Below are 18,240 nucleotides of genomic sequence, written 5' to 3' on the forward strand. Positions count from 1 at the left end.
TGGATACTTTTCTAGCTAGTTTCACTGTGTGAGGTATTAACTGGAAATTTTCTACATTTCTTAAGCACCTGTTTGGGTTTGTTTGTTCTGATTTCCTGTCAGGGACTGTATCATATAACTTATTTGTTTGCAGTTAAAAGCATCCTCTGGAGTCTCCTTGCTCCTTTATCTGTTTAAAAATTTTATTTAAAGGTGCACTGCCGCTTTTCTACAGTAATAAACATTTTTACAGTTTTTTTCTGCCTAAGTAGTGTGGGTAGTTGTAGCATTGTCCATATTCAGGCTTGGGTTTAGGGCCTAGTTGTTTGCTTGTAGAGGCTGTGTGTCTGAGCACATGTTCCAGGCCATCTTAGTTTAGCCAAAGCCATTCTTGCATTTCAGTGAGAGGGGAGCGTTTATGGTCACTGGCTGATTGGGGTTGCCTGGACTACGGCTTGGAGTAAGTACCTCATTGGTTCTTTTGAGCTTTGTTTCAGGTTTCCACTTTCTGTTACTTAAGACGTTAACTTGTGAGTGTTTCTCCCATTTCACACTGAACTAATCAGTGGAAGAGCACTGAGCAAACCCTGATCTGCGATATATAACATTAAGTATCCTGTTTTTTGCTTATTTTTACGAGTTATTTATAGCACTTTTATTGTATGCTGCATACTTTTCTAGCTAGTTTCACTGTGTGTGAGGTATTAACTGGAAATTTTCTACATTTGTTAAGCACCTGTTTGGATTTGTTTGTTCTGATTTTGTCTCTCACCCTTCCTCCCTATTGGTATCCTGTTCTTATACTTGGTGGCTTTGCAGTTGCCTGCCCCTACTGTAAATTTGATCTGGGACACTCCTCCCAGTTTAGTGTCATTACCTAATTCTACCTAATACAAGGAGAACATTTGAGAAGGCCAATGCACTTAGTTCTTAACCTTGAGTTATCTTCTGTTCCTCCTTACTCCCTTTCCACTTTACAAAAAAAAAAAATCTAACCTTGTTTCCTGCCTTTCCTGTAAGTAGTGTAGTCCAGATACAGATTTGCTGTATCCAGGACTGTTTGTAAGCTTCTGAGCGCCCGATGCTTAGCTAGGGTTAAACTATTCCAGGTGCCACAAAGTCTGCTCTTCAAATTTTCCCTTAGAACTAGTCAGATTTTTAGTTTTAGCACTCAAATCTGTTTCTTTGAGCTCAGCACCTTTTAAGATCTCATTGTAAGCACTAAATAAGCAAAAAATTACTACAGCACTCAACTTTCTCACTTGTCTAGAGGAAAACAAGTTTTAGTACTTAATAAATAAGCACCTATCCAGGCATGTCTAAGGGTCAGCTTCTGGTGTTTTCTCCTGACTACCTGATGAATCTGGGCTTCTTGGGGCAATGCAGCAGTTGCCTCATGTACACAGACAACCCTCTCCTCTTACCACCCAACACTACAACCTGTGAGAGATGCACTTATATAGCCAAACTGGAAGCAAAGCTCTCTTCACCCAAGACTGGACTAGACAGTCAAGAGGAGAGGGTAAACACTTGCACCACACCACACTCATCATAGTCCCTCAAAACCTACACCACCAAAACACACACAGAGAAACACAAAACACACATCTACAATCATGGAAGCTCTCAATACAAATCTGCCTAAGAAACAGGGACCTCCAAAACAGAAACACAAGCAACCTCCACCCCCCAACACAACCCAAAATGAGACTTAGCCCACAAAATCAGTGTGTTACTCAGCCACAGCCCATAAGGCATAACAATGTACCCAACACTATAGTCATAGGTGGCTCTATAGTCAGGCACACTGATGTTCCACTCACCAGGCTAAACAAGGAGAAAGTTACTGTCAGCTGCCTGTCGGGTGCCAGGATCTGCCACATAACGCACGCACTCAGGTCACTCCACAACAAGTACAAATATGACTCTGTCATTGTCCATGTTGGTGTGAATGACCTGAGACATACCTCCCTGGACTACATGAAAAGAGACATGAAGGAGCTCTCTGATCTTGTAGCCCAGTCAGGTATGACCCTAGCCCTGAGTAGCATCCTGCCATCACCCAGAATGATACCACAGTACAAGGACAAAATGATTGACTTCAACAATTGGCTAAGCTACTGGTGTCATTCTAAGGGGATCCAGTATCTGTCTGCCTGGGATGACATGATCAACAGACCTAGATGCTTTGCTGGAGATGGTGTACACCTGTCGTCCTTGGGATTCCGGATACTGGCTAAGGCTCCTGCCACCCCTATAGTGCCTTTTTTAGGCAAAGTTCAAATGACAAACTCACCACCGTAACAGGTACAAGCAAGCAAAATCTGAGGGTAATGCTACTCAATGCTAGAAGTCTAAACCTCAAACTGCACTCACCCAAGGCACTCCTTAAAATGGAAAACATTACATCTGTGCAGGGACAGAGACCTGGTTCAAGGCTCCAGAGAGCATCCCTGCATTACCAGGGTATAATACATACCACACCTTTCGGCCACCTAACTTGGACTGAAACACTAAAGGCAAAGGCGTGTCCATATTCATTAAGGATATCCACATCTCCAGGCTAGTTGCTCAGCATAACGCATCCAAGATTATCCAAGTGCAACTAACTCTGGGCAAGACCGCAATCCAAATTGTAGCTTACTACAGATCCCCCACCATGCCCCAGGATTCCCACTCCTCATTTCTTGATACACTGGAAAATATTAGGGTACAACCTAACACCCTGATAATGGGCAATTTCAACTACCCCACCATTAACTGGGAAAACTACTCATGTACCAACTCTTTTGCTCAACATTTTCTGGAATTCATAAATTCTAACAGTTTGGATCAACTTATCCACACCCCCACTAGGGGCAGCAGTATCCTAGACCTGGTCATTACCAACATGGGCAACCGGAGTTTCACACCTGAGGTCAAGTCCTCGTTGGTCAGATCTGACCACAAGCTAATCACCCTAGGCATCCACATCTCGTCCCCACCTCCCATTAGGGAAACCACTGTAAAAAATTTCTCCAAACTTCATGACACCCATGCAGATGGACAATAGAGGTACAACTGCTAAATCCTACACAAATGCACTTTATAGGCACTTACGCGAGTGCATGGATCATGCAATCCCTAACAGAACCAAGATGCTATCCTCCAAAAAGGAAGCCAATCTGGTGGTCCCCCTGCCATAAACAAACTTTACAACAGAAGAAAGAAACTGTTGCAAAAAAGAGTAAAATCCCATGATTGGAGGAACTCCCTGGTCAGGCTCAGTAAAAAGCTGAGATCCCTCATAAAATTCTCCAAAGCTAGTTACAAAAATAAAATCGACACTGATTCTAACAACAGCCACAAAAAATTCTATAGCTATGTCAAGAATCTCAATGACAATGCTCAGATCTGCTCTGAGTTACAGCACAATGGCACTAAATATACAGAACCAACTGATATTGCCAACATCCTGGCAGATAGATTCAGTGCTAACTTTACCCCCCCTCACTCCCCAAAGGGCCCATCTCTGTACCAGAAGAATGCAAAGTTCCTGTAATCACAGCTGCACAAGTAAAAAACACACTCTCCAAAGCCAAAAACACAGCATCCATGGGACCTGACAACATCCCAGGCTCCGTTCTACACGAACTACAGAATGAACTGGCACCCCACCTAAGTACCGTGTTCAATCATAGCCTCACCTCAGGCTTTGTGCTCACTGAATGGCGCACAGTGATAGTTATCTGACTCCACAAAGGGGGAGCCCCCACAGACCCTGAGAACTACCACCCCATTAGCCTGATGAGCCTGGTCTGCAAGGCTATGGAACGTATCATCATGGAACTTATAAATAATGACATTGGTAATCTACAAACTCTGGACCCCACCCAGTTCAGGTTTGTAAAAGGTAGATTATGTCTCCTAAACCTGATGGACTTCTTTGAAGCTGTCACCAAAGCCGTAGATGAGGGTAAGGTGGTTTGCACAGCCTATCTAGATCTCACCAAGGCATTCAACACCATCCCCCACTCTGGAATTATAGATAAACTCACTAAACTAGGTATAAATCACTATGTCACAAGATGGGTTGCCAACTGGCTCACTGACAGAACCCACACTGTGAAGGTAGCAGACTCCAAATCTGACCTCAGACCAGTGACAAGTGGAGTACTACAGGGTTCAGTCCTGGGTCCTCTCCTATTTAGTATCTACTTCTCAGAAGTACAGGCTAACACAGAAGGTCTTTGGCTAACAAAATTTGCAGATGACTGCAAACTAGGAGCCATAATCAAAACTCCCAATGATGTGGACATCCTACAAAAGGGCCTCACTAAGACAGATGCCTGGTGCCAAAGCCATGGCCTCAAGCTCAATGCCAAAAAGTGCATTGTCATCCCTTTTGGTAAAAACTCCTGCACCCATGAACTACCACATAGGCTGTAGTCTACTTAACACTGAAAGTGTGATAATAGACCTTGGGACACAGGTGGAAAGCAGTCTCTCCTTTGATAATTACATTGCCACAATAGTTAGGAAATCCTTCCACGTGGCACACCTCATCACAAAAAGTTTCTTATCCAGGAAAAAAGAGGTTGTTGTTCCCCTCTACTCATCACTCATTACACCCATTATAGAGTACAACACCGCTTTTGGTATGTACCTCAAATGACATCTACAACAACTAGAAAGGCCACAGAAATACCTCACAAAGAGGATTACTGGCCTCAAACAGATGTCCTAAGCAGACCGTCTCAAAAAACTCCAGCTTTACTTTGTCGCATATCGCCCACTCAAAGGTGATCTATGCCTAACATACAAAGCTATGTCAAACTCAGAGCTGATGGACATGCTCCACTTAAAGAAATCCCAGTCCCTCCGAGCTACATGCTCTAGGGACCTAAACCTTGTCGCCACAATAAACAGAACATGCTTGAGGGATAGATTCCTGTCCCAGAGACTCCCCATACTCTGGAACAAGCTACCTATCTATATCAAACAAAGCTCCTCATTAGCACTCTTCAAGAAAAATCTTGATGATTGGATGGGAGATTGGAAATTCACCCCGGGGATCACTTCTGTGGCTCTGTTTGACAGGGGTACAGGAAAATAATTTTCTTGGATGGCGAAAGCCAGGGTACCTTTTTGGCTAGGCTTATATAGGCCCTAGGGCCAATAGCCTAGTACCTACCTATGAACCTATGAATAGGTTATAAGAGATTTGTAAGAAATATGCATATCAGACTATCATAATTCACTGCTTTTGATAAACATGTGTTAGCATCACTTTAGAATTTTCTAAGCAATACAATCTTGCAAACATTCCTGTTGCTAGACATCTTTAAATGTAAAGCTTTCTAAACAAACTTCCCCAGGTTCTGTTAAGGTTAAAAGCAAGGATCCCCTTAATAAACATGATACTTAAAGCAACATGAACAGGACAGAGCTATAAATGTGAATTTTTTATTTTGGGAGTATACCATGAAATCCAGACTGCGGTAGCATTGTCGCCTCACAGTAAGACGTTGTCCTGTTCGATTCTCAGCTAGAGCGTCTTCTGTGTGGAGACATGCATGAATGGGCATACCTTCGTTGAAGGTTGTGCGTCAGGGCTGGCAACTCAGCACGTAAAAATCTATTGCCAAGCATTAGCGGACCGGAGTTCCACTGTGGCGACCCCTAACTGGGAAAAGCCGAAAGACACAACAATCATGAAATCCAGACAGACAGTTGTGATCGCCCAAATAATAACCTGAAAATTGGAACCTCAGCAATGTTGCCTTCAACAAGATTAGGAATAAACAGTTAGAACGAAGTGTAAGCAGCAAAACACCAAAGAAACCTTTCCACTGCTCAAAAACCAGCCAACGGAGGAACGTAGTAAATGATCTTATTAAAAACTTCTTTTAAAATCTTGCTGTTCAGCACAAAACTTCAACAAAATGAAAAACAAATCCCAATAGTTTGAATCAAGCGCTTTCGCTTGGTCCCAATGCCAAGCTTTATCAAGATAAAATACTTGTAGAATTCTGACTATATTTATAGGGTCTAATGACCATCATGTGATAGCTTTAGTAATTAAGTTTTAAAGCTATACAAAAGGTTTCAAACTTATCAATTTAACATCCACTTACCACTGTAGTACATTCACAAATATTAACCTGCATATAATGTAAAACTTTATATAAAACTCATTTTATCAAATTACTATACTTTATCCATAAAAAATATTTTATATAAAAAATATAACAAATCTGTAAATCCATGTGTAAAGAACTTATTTTAAGTATAAAACCATGCATTTCTTTTAAAATTCTGTATACTGATTATTAAATAGATCAATATATATAAACATTAATAAGTTTAAATATATGTTTTTACAATTAACTAAATACATATTTATTGAACCATCATTAAATAGTACATTACTTTTATAAATATGACCTACAATTGATGTATTATTATGAAATCTATATATGAATTTATTAAACCACTGTGCTACGAACATATTATATTCAACAGATTACATATTAATTTATAGTGACTTCTCCTTACTTGTAAATCACAATCTGGCCATTCTTAGTTTAAGGACACTCTTAATGTTTATACTATCATTTAGACCGGGACTTGTGGCAGCATCCAATTTAAGCTGCCACAAAAGTTCCTTAAATAAACAGTTAGAACCACACACAAGGCCTGCCATTTTTGTTAGAAATGCCTGCGCTAATATTTTTATGCTGTATGTAACATGTTAAGAATTTTCCATTGATATCAGTCTTATTTGTTGAAGATGTCAACAAGCCAGTCAGAGCTTTCCTTTTAAGATATACTCAAACTGTGGCTGAATATATTTTTGTTAAGTCTTTAGGACTGATTCTTTTACACCTGAGATGGCCTCTCTGTATGTCCTCAATGTCTGAGATCAAAAATAATGTATTTAGTCATACAATAGCAAACAAATGTGAACTGCTGAAGATTGTTGTTCACTTTTTAGGGACTTTTTCCTTTCCCCGATGTTGTCCAGTCGTGGAGTTGGTGTATATAAGCATGTGAGATCCATGGAGCTTCCCCCCCCAACATGAGGCTGCAGGGGGATGGTTCTTTGTGTAAAAAATTTCAAATATTTGTATTTACTTTACTGTTATCCACATTTTGCATTTGTGTGATGAGAAATTGTAGTGCAAACACTTGTGTTCTGATGTTTCATAGTAGAAGTCATGGAAGATGTCAGCCTAAGATAAAAGTTGCATCTTGATGCCCATATAAATACTTTTGTTGACCAAAAATACAGTAGGCTTTAAGCAAGACAATTATATACTTTCATTCCCTGGTGATATTGGAGGTTCATCATCAGATACAATATCATAGCATGGATTTATTTAAATGTATGTCTTAATCTCCAAGCTCCATCTCTAGGAGCCCCCATAACTCTTAATGTCTTAGCACAAGAAATCTGGACAAAGCCAAAAATAACGAGGGGGGGCAAAGGCCCAAAAATAGGGACACATTTTAAATATTGGTTTTATAAACTTAGAAAGTTGCTAGAATTAAAGGTGTTGTGTTAGCATGCATTTTATGAAATATATGAAGTCTGTAACTCAAATGTCTGTCATTATTTACTGACTTCAGTCCTTAATGACTTAACAGAAAACTATACATTTTAAGATGAGAGAACAAAAAATATGAGCTAATAAAATCTGACAGTCTGTAAAAATCTGTAAAATTGAGAGGTATGCTTCAAAAAAAGAAAATCTTTTTTAACCTGCTTTAAAGTAATTCTAGGCACAGTTCTCCGCTGCATAGGCATCTTTCACTGGAGAATAATTAGTCCAGACCTGAATAAATGGATACAAGAAAATGTCAAACTGGAGGTTGCTTGGTGACCTCCCCCATAAACAAACATACAAACTTATGAGAACAGTAATCATCATATTCTTAAAAGTTGATCTCTTGACAGTTGTTCAAATGTCATTTGACAGCATGTTATGTTTAGAAATATAATGAAAACAGATCATATTAAATCTTTTGATAACTGTTTTTTATATATCTTAACTTTATAACCATTTTACCTCATACCTTAACCTACCTAGGCACACAATACAATTTTTACTCCCATACTTGGTAAATACTCAATACCATAAATATTCCTTCACTTTATCCTTCTTGGTAAATACTCAATACCATAAATATTCCTTCACTTTATCCTTCTTTGATCTATATTTTCCCGATCCTTCTTCTATTTCATTCTCTTCTGTTCCTGACTCTTCCTTAATTTCAAATGTACTCAACTCTCCATATCATACAAATTCTCCACCTGACCCACACTTGAAAGCTTCTTCTGTCTTTAACCTAATTATTTTGCATTTGCATCACGTGTATTCTGCAGTTTCAAATGCTGTTTCCTCTTACCGATTGCGATACATTTATTCCGTGCTATACATTTTAAAGTCTGCAATTAACTATATTGCCATTGCTTTTCTATTTTACATAAACTTGCTTGCCTTTAATTTTCTGTTATTAGCGCTTGTCTAAATGTTTATTGCAACTGTGCAGATCACAATCTGTTTTATGTTTGTAACTGCATTTTCGAGCATCTCCCCGTGGGCACCTCTAAAAACTTGGCTGCAGGGTAAACATGGTTAATGAAACATAAATAAACACATAAATCAATGTTGTTGTTTATTTCTTTTTTTCGGTTATTTCATCAAAACATTTTAGTAAATAAAAATGCTCACTTGAAAAACAAATTCACTGCAGGACTAAGCAACTTACACAGATGTCAGTGGCTAGAAATCTCTCCTCAGCTAAATCAAAGTACTAGTCCCAGCTTCACATCAAGAAATCTCTCACTCCTAGATTGGATGTTCTTTAACAAACAATACCAGACGCACAAATTCTTCTCCCTTGATCTGACCACTCATCTTCAAGATACTCAAGGAAGTAAAATGTCCACCTGTAACATGAACATTTCAATGGATAGGCATCTAATGCAACAGCAGTTTTTAATTGTTGAGCTGGCAATCCTTCAGTGGGATGATATCTACAAAGATAAACAAGTCCCTACTTGCAGGACCTAATACACTCTGACAAGTGTCAAAACTGCAAGACAAATCTCACACAATGACTAGGAACAGACACAGAAGCAGACGGCCCTGGACCATGAATGATCTTTACCCTTTACTCAAGCATAACAATGCAGTTAGTCAGACTAGAAACAAAACCAAGTTCACTTACCAGTGGTTGCTATATGATCCTTGGGTCTATATTATAATATCAAAGTCTAAAAACTTCGAATGTTATAATATCGAACCCATTCAATCGAAACACCAGAAAATCGAACAGTCAGAAAAGCAATTTTTTTCCCAGGGAAAAAATTTGCTATTCCAACAAACATACACAGAACTCAAGCACACCAAAATAAATAATCCACACACATACACTTCACGAAACCCTACACTATACCAGACATACACCACTAGCTACCCACTTACCTTAACCCAACCCTAACCCTAAGATCCCTAACTATCGCACACTCACCTTAAATGCTCCCTAACCCTAACTCACCTACCCCACCCTAACCCTCACGTCCACACAATCGCTCATTTACCTGACCCACGCCCTAACCCTAACTCACTTAACCTGCCCCTAACCCTAAAGTCTGTCACTACCTCACACTCACCTCACCCGCGCCCTAATCCTAAAGTCCCTAACTACCGCACACTCACCTTACCCCAATCCGTTCGCTCACTTACCTTAACCCGGTCCATAACCATCACACCACACTTACCTGAACCCAATCCGTAACCTCCGTTCACTCACTTTCCTAAATCCAGTCCATAACCATCACACCACAGTGCTGTAAATAGGGAAGCCAAGGAACAGACCACCGAAATCTTACCCTAGGTAAAATTTAGATGTTCCGAGGCTTCGCTACTGTCAGCTTTCACTCTAAAGGGTTCGATATTATAACATTCAAAATTTTAAAACTTCAATGTTATAATATAGACCCATAATCCTTAGGACTAATGCCAAAAGAGATGCACATAAAAAAAAAAAACAGCTTTTGTCAAAGAAAATGAAACATCTTGTTTGGCATTCCCAGTACTGTTGGAAGGAAATTAGTTTCCTTACAGACAGAAGGAGACAAAGGAGCATGACCCTTGTTTCCATGCATTGCCTATGACCTTATGACATGTCACAATGTTAAGGGAGAATTTTTTTTATAATCACCACTGTTAAACCAATATACCATGAGTCCCTCTTCTTCTCAAAGAAGCACAGAAAATGATATATAGCTCCACCAATTTCACTTTCACAAATTAATTTTAACTCAAATTCATAAACACCTGGAACCATTAATATAATATGACAACCAAAGAGATTATGGACTCTGCTCATGGTCAATGGACATGTTCTTGTATTTACTGAGAGAGCTACCTTACATCTTGATTGTCTCACTACCAAAGATGTCCTGTAACAAACATTAAAATTAGCTCTGATTGTTCCAGTACCAAAAACGCTGTCATCTCCATTTGCTGATTATTGACCTATTTTAGTTATCCCCTGCTTGGCAAAGTTACTAGAAAATATTGTAAATCACCAAACTCCTATCTCAGTAAATAGGAGTTATTCTCTTCATGTCAACAATTCTCTAGAGAAGAAAAGAGTGCAATGAAAGCCCTCTGGCTGCTGAAAGACACCCAACGCTATCAATCTTCCATCTCTAAAATTTGGAACACTACCTCTCATAATGTGGAACAAATGAGCATAAATGGAACACTTACTAACAACTTACTAAAAATTTCAACTAGGACACTCACATCATGGTTAAAATGTGCTCCTGTAGATATTAGTTAAAATTTTTTTTTTAAAGCAATGAATGTGTGACAGATGTGGAACAACATGGAATATGAACTTTTAAGAGTCAGAATAAAGACTATTCCTCATAATGAAGACAGTTGCGAAGAATGTGTTAAAAAAATAAAAAGAAGTTTTGTTTTGCTTTTAAGCAAGCTAGTCCAGAAAACATTTCTGCGCTCTGTGAAAACTGTTTCATACAACTGCATGTTGCAAGTCTTGTCAAAGAAGAACATTTCTGCTTTCTATATTATGAACACATTGGCATTATGGAGCATTGCTTGACTACAAACTGCCCACCATTGTACTTGTGACCTTGTCTATAATAAATATTGTATAAATGGAGTAGGTGATGTGAAGAAAATTGGTGTTCCAGCATAAAGTCATGGTAAAATTTCTCAGAAATGTAACAGTCTGAACTGTCATTTAAGTGATGGAAAAAATAACTTATTACTTGATATAATTGTCAGTTATAACATGTGAGCTGTGATTGGAAAGAATATTCTAGAAGGAACCACCTAAGCTCAGTTTTGTACTTTTTTAGTCAGCCATTTTAGAATTGATTGCTACAATATTTAAAAACTCTGCTACTTCTGCTCTGGACAATATATCTATTGTTATACAATGACTTATGTCTAAGGAGTTTCTTTTGTGACAAAATGTAGTCTAATGGCATCATTCTTATAAGCACAGATAACATATTAATTGGTATGCTTTTTGATGATTTGTCATAGGCATTTAACTCTGTGAACCACGCCTGCATTTTACAATGTTTTGCAGATGCTCCTGTTGTTTAAAAAAGTATATTTGTTTTGGAGTTGGAAACCACACTTTCTTTAGAAGCATCTCTCCATTCAGAAATGTTTCACAGATCTTTGTTAGTCTTCCTTCTTTCTTTAGTGTTCATTAACTTAATCCCCCTTAATTTCCATCAACCTATAGCCTGTATTGAACACCAATGATATTGTGATCACTTAGCTACCATAGTAAAGACTTTAGTACAAATGAATCTTATAAGCCTAGCAAGCTGATTTTGCTCCAAAGCATGGCAATTATTAATTAACATGGTGCTTGTAACCTGACCCTAACTGGCCTTCAAGCATATACTTGATAAAAGCTCCTTTAAATATCATGGGTTATAACTAGTTCCCAACCTGTCTTTTTTTGGTTCATCTACATGATATCTGAACCAAGATTAAGAACCATTTTCAATAGTGCTGAAAGTTTTGTTTTTGTGCAGGGAAGAATGGATCATAACTGGCAACGGGGCATTGATTACAGAGGTGGATGAGAGATTATACCTAGCTAGTTTTGCATCGGTTAACAAAAAAAGTTTTTGTAGATTTATGCTTGTAGCCCCATCTTGAAAACAGTGACATAGTCTACAAAGAATGGGCTGGTTGTATAGGCAACTAAGGGTTGAGGAATTATTAGGTTAGCCTAGAACACTGCCTCCCATCTTGTGCATAAATGTATACCCAAGATTACATTATTTTCTAAGATCAAATACCATTGTTATTGTTGGTCAATGCAGACCAGGAGACAAGCCATGGCCCACTAATCTTATTTTCTCTTCTGCAACCTAGGCTCACAGCTATAGGACCACTTGCCACACCATATCTAGGGTATTCCATCCATCCATCCTCAACCCCTTTTTCCATTTTGCGCATAGGGTCGGGGTGTCAGTTCAACAGTGACTCTTATTAACCTAAAAATATCATGTCAGTTTTAACCTCAGGACTAAAATCCAGATCAGTGTGTAGGTATTTTAACACACACACCTCCAGTTACCTAAACACCCCACAACTTTGTGCTCAACGATGTCTTGTAAATTTGATGTATTAAGACAGTATCTAATAGAAACATGCCCTGCACATTTGCTCACCTAAGAATAGACTGCAGAGGTCAAATATTTTTATCTACCTTTCAATCTAGTATGTAGTATAACCTGATGTGTGTTTTATTTTTCAGAAATACTATATTTTATTTATAATATTAAGTTTTTGTTCTTGCCTTTTTAGAGTGAGGAAATAAATAGCTTACATGGTACCATCTGGAATATTTTTTCCAATCACAAACCACCCATTGTAACTGACAACCCACTTTCCCTTTAATAATCTGATGGCATGCTAATTGAAGTATCAGAAAATAAGGTCCCCTGCACGAGAGCAATTGCCAGGCTCACCAAGCAAAGACAGCAAAAAAACACAAAGAGCTAGCAAAAGTGACTGAAAAAAATTGTATTCACAAATGCATACAGCAAAAACAAACCGGTTTCGGCTGGAACAGCACAGCCTTCCTCAGTGTATAGATTCAAATCACAAAAAACATTCTGTTTAAATAGTATAAAGTAATTTCCCATTGGTTAAACACTCATAAATATTCATTAAGTCCAGGGGGAAATAAACCCCCAAGCTTAATAATCCACTTTTTTTCTTTACTATTTAATATATTATGCCATCCAGTTTTATTCATCCGGTCCCCATAGATTATGTCAATGACAATGAACTTAAATTCAGCAGTCGGATGCATTAATTGATGTTTGTACAAAGCATTTGTAAGTTTTTTATGTTTGATGTTGCTCTTATGTTCCGAAATGCGTGATCTAAATGGGCGAGACGTCTGCCCTACATAGAATGCTCCACAGTAGCATGTAGCAAGGTAAATAACCCAATCATTGCTACAATTAGCAAAAAAGCCTATATCATATACCTGGGAGCAGTTCCTACTTGAAAAAGCTTTGGATGTACTAACATGTTTGCAATTAGAACAATGACCACATGGGAAACATCCAATAAAAGTTTTCCCTGACATCGTTGTCTGTTTGGATACAGAGTGTTTGTTATCACAAAATTTATAATGATTGAAATAGGATTTCAGGTTTTTTCCATTTCTATATGAGAAGGTGCATCTGTCTGGAATGATATTAGCAATAGTGTGATCAGATTGCAAAATATTCCAATTCCTACGGACACTATCTAACAAACAGTTAGTGTTCCGAGCATAAGTAGTGGTAAATCTTAATGTTGTTGATGTTCTACCTATATGATCCCTGTATTGAAGTAAATCTGATCTATCAATATTATTCACCTGGTTTTTGGCAGTTGTTATATTACCAACTTTATATCCCCTTTGTTTGAACCTATCTGTTAAATCACTTTGATTCAGACAAAATGTGGAAGCTTTCAAACAAATACGTTTGGCTCTTATGAACTGAGATTTAGGAATGTTCCTAGTTATATGCGGTGGATGGTAGCTGGAAGCATGCAGCAGTGAGTTGTATTGTGGGAACTTTCTATACATTTCAGTTTCTAAAGTGCCATCAGGCAACTTATGTACAAGGACATCCAAAAATGTGATATTGTTGGTATCATGATGTTCAGTAAATGACAGTCCCCATTCATTATTGTTAAGATATGAAAGAAATTCTGCAAGTCCAGATTCAGTACCTCTCCAAACCAACCACACGTCATCTAGGTAACATCTCCAAATGTCCATATCAGGTAGAAAAATGTTTCTGGTGGAATCATAAATAATCATTGATTCAACATAAGCCATGAAAAGGTCAGCGTATATGGGGGCAAAAGATGCCCACATAGCTGTACCTAGTTTGCCAAGCACAGATCTTTGTAATAGAATACATTACATGTAAGAACATATCTAGCCATGTCAACCAAAAAGGAATTGAATAATGGAGTATACAATTTGGTAATGTCTAACCAATATGCCAAAGCTTTTAATCCTGCCTGGTGTGGTATATTAGTGTAAAGCGCACTCACGTCAAGTGTACATAGAAGCCAATCAGCCTCAAGTTGTGTATCTGATATTATTTGCAGAAAGTTCGTTGTATCTTGTAACCTGGATCGAATAGATGGTAATAAAGGTTTTAAATATTTAGTCAAAAACATAGATAGTGGTTCAGTAACATAGCCTTTACCAGATACTATGGGTCTGCCCAGAGGATTGGTAGCATTCTTGTGGATTTTAGGTAGAAAGTAAATATATTGGGCATTAGAGTTCATTATTGACAATTGTTGAAAGGTGTCATTATTAATAATAGCCCGATTTTTAGCATCAACAAGAAAGCATTTGATACATTTCATGAGCCTTGATGTAGGGTCGACAGACATATGAGAATAGTATCTGGTATCAAAAAGCTGTCTACGGGCCTCACTATCATAATCTGCCCAGTTCTGCACAACAACAGCACCTCCCTTGTCTGCTGTAGTAATAACAATATCTTTATTGTTCTGTAGATCACAAATAGCCTGTTTCTCAATAGATGTTACATTATTATATTTGACGGCAACATCAGAACTGAAGAAGTGTAGATCTTTGAGAACACTACTTAGAAACAAATGAACTGTGGCATGCATTTTTGGCAAAAATTTGTTTCTAAATAGTGTTCTCAAAGATCTACACTTCTTCAGTTCTGATGTTGCCATCAAATATAATAATGTAACATCTATTGAGAAACAGGCTATTTGTGATCTACAGAACAATAAAGATATTGTTATTACTACAGCAGACAAGGGAGGTGCTGTTGTTGTGCAGAACTGGGCAGATTATGATAGTGAGGCCCGTAGACAGCTTTTTGATACCAGATACTATTCTCATATGTCTGTCGACCCTGCATCAAGGCTCATGAAATGTATCAAATGCTTTCTTGTTGATGCTAAAAATCGGGCTACTATTAATAATGACACCTTTCAACAATTGTCAATAATGAACTCTAATGCCCAATATATTTACTTTCTACCTAAAATCCACAAGAATGCTACCAATCCTCCGGGCAGACCCATAGTATCTGGTAAAGGCTATGTTACTGAACCACTATCTATGTTTTTGACTAAATATTTAAAACCTTTATTACCATCTATTCGATCCAGGTTACAAGATACAACAAACTTTCTGCAAATAATATCAGATACACAACTTGAGGCTGATTGGCTTCTATGTACACTTGACGTGAGTGCGCTTTACACTAATATACCACACCAGGCAGGATTAAAAGCTTTGGCATATTGGTTAGACATTACCAAATTGTATACTCCATTATTCAATTCCTTTTTGGTTGACATGGCTAGATATGTTCTTACATGTAATGTATTCTATTACAAAGATCTGTGCTTCTGGCAAACCAAAGGTACAGCTATGGGGGCATCTTTTGCCCCCATATACGCTGACCTTTTCATGGCTTATGTTGAATCAATGATTATTTATGATTCCACCAGAAACATTTTTCTACCTGATATGGACATTTGGAGACGTTACCTAGATGACGTGTGGTTGGTTTGGAGAGGTACTGAATCTGGACTTGCAGAATTTCTTTCATATCTTAACAATAATGAATGGGGACTGTCATTTACTGAACATCATGATACCAACAATATCACATTTTTGGATGTCCTTGTACATAAGTTGCCTGATGGCACTTTAGAAACTGAAATGTATAGAAAGTTCCCACAATACAACTCACTGCTGCATGCTTCCAGCTACCATCCACCGCATATAACTAGGAACATTCCTAAATCTCAGTTCATAAGAGCCAAACGTATTTGTTCGAAAGCTTCCACATTTTGTCTGAATCAAAGTGATTTAACAGATAGGTTCAAACAAAGGGGATATAAAGTTGGTAATATAACAACTGCCAAAAACCAGGTGAATAATATGGATAGATCAGATTTACTTCAATACAGGGATCATATAGGTAGAACATCAACAACATTAAGATTTACCACTACTTATGCTCGGAACACTAACTGTTTGTTAGATAGTGTCCGTAGGAATTGGAATATTTTGCAATCTGATCACACTATTGCTAATATCATTCCAGACAGATGCACCTTCTCATATAGAAATGGAAAAAATCTGAAATCCTATTTCAATCATTATAAATTTTGTGATAACAAACACTCTGTATCCAAACAGACAACGATGTCAGGGAAAACTTTAATTGGATGTTTCCCATGTGGTCATTGTTCTAATTGCAAACATGTTAGTACATCCAAAGCTTTTTCAAGTAGGAACTGCTCCCAGGTATATGATATAGGCTTTTTTGCTAATTGTAGCAATGATTGGGTTATTTACCTTGCTACATGCCACTGTGGAGCATTCTATGTAGGGCAGACGTCTCGCCCATTTAGATCACGCATTTCGGAACATATGAGCAACATCAAACATAAAAAACTTACAAATGCTTTGTACAAACATCAGTTAATGCATCCGACTGCTGAATTTAAGTTCATTGTCATTGACATAATCTATGGGGACTGGATGAATAAAACTGGATGGCAAAATATATTAAATAGTAAAGAAAAAAAAGTGGATTATTAAGCTTGGGGGTTTATTTCCCCCTGGACTTAATGAATATTTATGAGTGTTTAACCAATGGGAAATGACTTTATACTATTTAAACAGCATGTTTTTTGTGATTTGAATCTATACACTGAGGAAGGCTGTGTTGTTCCAGCCGAAACCGGTTTGTTTTTGCTGTATGTATTTGTGAATACTAATTTTTTCAGTCACTTTTGCTGGCTCTTTGTGTTTTTATGCTAATTAAAGTAGTCTTCCACCATAAATTATTTGAAATCACTATTGAAGAACATCTAAAATTTGATATACATGTTCACCAAGTAACCCATAAGACCAACCACAAATTAGATATAGGTTTAGGTTCATAGGCTCATAGATTAGTACTAAGCTAACTGCCCTTGCGAGCCATTTTAAGCCTAGCCAATTAGCCCTTGTATGACTCAAACCCTGCACCTTGTACTTACAAGGCATATACTCTGTCAATCCCAAAAACCTTTATCTGATTGAGCACAGAAGGCACTGCTGCTACCTATCTTATCCTTCCACTGACATATGCCTCAGCAATCTTTGCCAATATGCAGTCAACACAACTCACAAAATTTGAGCAATCATATTCAAAATTGCAAGGTTTGCCATCTGTCTTCCTCACAAAACACACCAAGGTTAAACTGACTCGACTTCCTTAACCTCCTCAAACAGAACCAATTAAAAATTCACAAACATTCTCCACAATTCACAAGGTTGTCCCTCTCTCAGCATTTTAATGCACTGGTACATACCTTCTCATACTCTCCATTCATCTGAAAAAAGTCTACCAAATGTGACTCCTTCACACAAATTTCATGGGGACTCACTATATGATTGCCATGTGACAAAACAGTGGAACTCTCTCCCATCTCCTTCCACCAAATAAATGCACCAAAAATCATCAACCAGGATCCAAAATTATTCCTCCTTGACACATGACGATGTCACTGCTCCAACTTTCCTGAGTAGCTCCTCCCTCTCCTTCCACCTCTCCCGACAAATAGCATACATCTGCAGTCAACTACAGCACATCTCTTTGGCAAACTCACTTCTTTTAAACTAAGTATCATCAGAATGTTC

The sequence above is a fragment of the Protopterus annectens genome, chromosome 8.part0 (assembly GCF_019279795.1).
Source record: "Protopterus annectens isolate FY-2018-M chromosome 8.part0, PAN1.0, whole genome shotgun sequence".
In the NCBI taxonomy this organism is placed as follows: domain Eukaryota; kingdom Metazoa; phylum Chordata; order Ceratodontiformes; family Protopteridae; genus Protopterus; species Protopterus annectens.